The following is a 4,772-nucleotide window of genomic DNA, read 5'->3' on the forward strand; positions in this document are numbered from 1 at the left end:
CAGGCTGGCTGGTGTTGTCTCTATGTTGGGCTGGTTGTGATTTTTTTTTTTCTTTTTGTTGTTGATTAAACATGGACATATTAAAAACCAGGCTTGTAATACTCGAGTCCAGGACTCAGACTCAAGTCCGACTCGTGGCCTAATTTTAAGGACTTGTGACTTGACTTGGACTTGAGCACTGATGACTTGGACTCGAACTCGTACATTAACTGCATTCGGACTCGTAATTTCGAGATGAAGACTTGGATTTTTTTCTTTATTTTTTGTAATATGCCATAATAATTTGGCATAAGATACTGTATTTATATCTACATTAATTTTTGTACCAATTTCATGCAAGAGTGTCACACCTACGTGCCTTGGCACGTGCATCAGATAGACTCTTGGGCGCACTCTGGACAGCACACGCGCGCCGTAAATGACTCACACCTGCACAGGATTAAGGCGCAATCAGCGCACCTTTATAAAAACTGTGAAAACACACTTACTTTGCAAAGTATTGAGTTGCGTTGCTGACACATTACTGAGCCTTATTTCCTTGTTTGGTTTCCTGATTTCCTGTTTCTTGTCTTTGATTCTGTTGAGTCTACGATAGCCTGTTTGTGCCTCGCTCGACCTATTGCCTGTTTCACTGTTTTACGATTTTGCCTGCCGGTCTGGATTGTTTACCTGTTTTCACTTGTATTAATAAGCGCACCTTCTGCACTCACATCCGTCTCCCAACCATCTCTGAAAGAATACTTCGCTCTCTCTGATAAAGAGAATGCACATTCACCTGTTCATACGTCATGTTCAGGAACAAACTAATGTTCATGGCGCTAAAATAACCACCGTCAAATGGTGCAATTGGAGTCTTGTTCTTGGACTCGACTTGGATCAATAGTGGACTCAACTCAATTTTTTTTTTAATGACTTGGACTTGAACACTGGGGACTCAAAACTGGACTTGGACTCAAGGTTTAGTGACTCGACTACAATACTGCTTAAATACTAATGCTAAAATCACACAATAATAATAATTAGCTATTCTTGCATTGTTCAGAATGTTATCACTGAAAGAAACAATATGGTACCGTACTTAAAAAAAGCTTAACAAGAGACATGATCTGCATGCATGTGAAATTTAGACAAACTGGAAATGCTTGTGAATGAGCAAACTTAACAAACTTGAAACTCTTGTCTGACGTATTTATACTCTATAACTGACATCATTTTGAACCCTGTTTATATTTGGCAGAATGAGTAACATTTTAGGATTAGTTTGGTGTTTCCACACTCATGCTCTGGGGAGTGCCACATATTTCTGGGCTCCATGGAAATGCAAGATGTGCCCCTTCCAACTTGCTGAAAATGCTTTAGTTCAGGTCCCTCAACCTAGGGTTCCTGGGTAGTCAGTTCAATTATTACCCCTGTAGTGATACTTCTGCTCTTGGAGATATTTTTCATACATTTCCTACTTTTAGAAGTAGACCTATCTCAGAATTGTACTGTCCTCTACTGAAGATTTTAAAAAAAAATTGTCAAATCAAAAGTGTGATTTTTTGAAAGGTCGACTAACCATTAAACACTAGACAATATAGGGCAAGACAATGCGCAGGAGTCATGTCAAGTTTATTTGTATAGCCCTTTTAATAACAGACATTGTTGCAAAGCAGCTTTCCAGAAAAATAAAGACTTTAAACATATGAGCTAATTTTATGCCGAATAAATGTATTTATCCCTGATGAGCAAGCCTGTGGCGATAGTGGCAAGGAAAAACTCCCTCAGATGACATGAGGAAGAAACCTTGAGAGGAACCGGACTCAAAAAGGAACCCATCCTCATTTGGGTGATACCAGATAGCATGATTATAAATAACTTACTTCTGTAACTGTGTCCTATAGAGTCACAAAGTACAACTGTGAAACCAGGAAATTCATTATAGTTTTAACATGAAGTCTATTTTATTGATGTTATCAACTATTCATTGTTCGTTGTCAACAATCCCGAGTGAACGTGTGAGAGTGGGGGAGAGGGCGCGACAGCATCCATACAACTCAGTTTACCAGATAACACTATGCCTGAGGACCCCCCAGATCTACTCCTTTACCTAATAAAAAGCTATGTTTTCAGCCTAGACTTACAGTGCCTTGAAAAAGTATTCATACCCCTTGAACTTTTTCACATTTTTCCACCTTACAACCACAAACTTAAAAGTTTTTTATTGAGATTTTATGTGATAGACCAACACAGAGTAGCACATAATTGTGAAGTGAAACGAAAATGATAAATGGTCTTCAAAATTTTAAACAAATAAAAATCTGAAAAATGTGGTGTGCATTAGTATTCAGCCCCCTGTACTCTGATACCTCTAAATACAATCCAGTGCAATCAATTGCCTTCAGAAGTCATCTAATTAGTTAATAGAGTCCTACTATGTGTAATTTACTCTCAGCATAAATACACTTGTTCTGTGAAGGCCTCAGTGGTTTGTTAGAGAACACTGAAGAACAAACAGCATCATGAAGACCAAAGAACTCACCAGACAGGTCAGGGATAAAGTTCTGGAGAAGTTTAAAGCAGGGTTGGGTTATAAAAAAATATCTCAAGCTCTGAACATCTCAAGAAGCACTGTTCAATCCATCATTCAAAAATGGAAAAAGTATGGCACAACTGCAAACCTACCAAGACATGGCCGTCCACTTAAACTGACAGAGCGAGCAAGGAGAGCACTGGTCAGAGAAGCAGCCAAGAGGCCCATGATCACTCTGGAGGAGCTGCAGAAATCCACAGCTCAGGTGGGAGAGTCTGCGCACAGGACAACTATAAGTCATACACTCCACAAATTTGGCCTTTTTGGAAGAGTGGCAAGAAGAAAGCCATTGTTGAAAGACAGGCATAAGAAGTCCCATTTGCAGTTTCCCAGAAGCCATGTAGGGGACACAGCAAACATGTGGAAGAAGGTGCTTTGGTCAGATGAGACCAAAGTTGAACTTTTTGGCCTAAATGCAAAGCGCTATGTGTGGCGGAAAACTAACACTGCTCATTACCCTGCACACACCATCCCCACTGTGAAACATGGTGGTGGCAGCATCATGCTATGGGGATGCTTTTCTTCAGCAGGGACAGGGAAGCTGGTCAGAGTTGATGGGAAGATGGATGGAGCTAAATACAGGGCAATCCTGGAAGAAAACCTGTTGGAGGCTGCAAAAGACTTGAGACTGGGAAGGAGATTCACCTTCCAGCAAGACAATGACCCTAAACATACAGCCAGAGCTACAATGGAATGGTTTAGATCAAAGAATATTCATGTGTTAGAATGGCCCAGTCAAAGTCCAGACCTAAATCCCATTGAGCATCTGTGGCAAGACTTGAAAATTGCTGTACACAGATGCTCTCCATCCAATCTGGCTGAGCTTGAGCTATTTTGCAAAGAAGAATGGACAAAAATTTCAGTGTCTAGATGTGCAAAGCTGGTAGAGACATACCACAAAAGACTTGCAGCTGTAATTGCAGCAAAAGGTGGCTCTACAAAGTATTGACGCAGGGGGGCTGAATACTAATGCACACCACATTTTTCAGATTTTTATTTGTTTAAAATTTTGAAGACCATTTATCATTTTCGTTTCACTTCACAATTATGTGCTACTTTGTGTTGGTCTATCACATAAAATCTCAATAAAAAACTTTTAAGTTTGTGGTTGTAAGGTGGAAAAATGTGAAAAAGTTCAAGGGGTATGAATACTTTTTCAAGGGACTGTAAACACAGACTGTGTCTGATTCCCAAACACTACTTGGAAGACTATTCTGTAACTGTGGGGCTTTGTAAGAAAAGGCTCTGCCCCCTGATGTAGCCTTCACTAGATGAGGTACCAACAGATAGCCTGCACCTTTTGATCTAAGTAGTCAAGTCAAGTTTATTTTTATAGCGCTTTTAACAATAGACATTGTCGCAAAGCAGCTTTACAGAAATTTAAAGACTTTAAATATGACCTAATTTTATCCCTAATCTAGTCTAGCCCTAAGTAGGCATGGTGGGTCATAAAGGACCAGAAATTTGCTCAGGTACTGTGGTGCAAGACCATTCAGTGCTTTAAAGGTCAATAGTAGTATTTTATAATCAGTGTGAAATTTGATTGGGAGCCAGTGCAGTGTGGATAAGACAGGGGTGATGTGGTCATATCTTCTAGTTCTAGTAAGGACTCTTGCTGCTGCATTTTGTACTAACTGGAGCTTGTTGATGCACTTATTGGAACATCCAGACAGTAAGGTATTACAATAATCCAACCTGGAGGTAACAAAAGCATGAACTAGTTTTTTCTGCATCATGTAGTGACAACATATTTCTTATCTTGTCATGTCACTCATGTACCCATCTCCACCTTTGTTGAGGTGACCTTTTATACACAACCCTCATTGTTTTGGCATAAACGGTAGCTGTGTTTGAAATGGCATACTGAACCCCACCCAAAAGCAAAATGTAAAACACAGGATGTGAAGAATGTAAATGTTTCCAGTACATCATTGATTCCTGAATGACGTACTAATTGGATGCAGTTTCAAGAGCTATTTCCGTGATGTAGTGCATTCCACAATACAATGTGATCCCTTTGTTTTTCAAAAAATGAAACTGATTAAAGTGTAGCCCATATTTAATGTCAGTCATCTTTTTAGTCCGAAGCTGGCATCCACAGCTGGATAAGACAGAAGAGAAAAAAGTTTAATACTGATGTTTCACTATTCCAAAATTAAAGCTAAATCAGGTTATGACTATCGTAAAGCATTTCTCCACC

Source organism: Neoarius graeffei, chromosome 9 (assembly GCF_027579695.1).
Source record: "Neoarius graeffei isolate fNeoGra1 chromosome 9, fNeoGra1.pri, whole genome shotgun sequence".
NCBI lineage: Eukaryota > Metazoa > Chordata > Actinopteri > Siluriformes > Ariidae > Neoarius > Neoarius graeffei.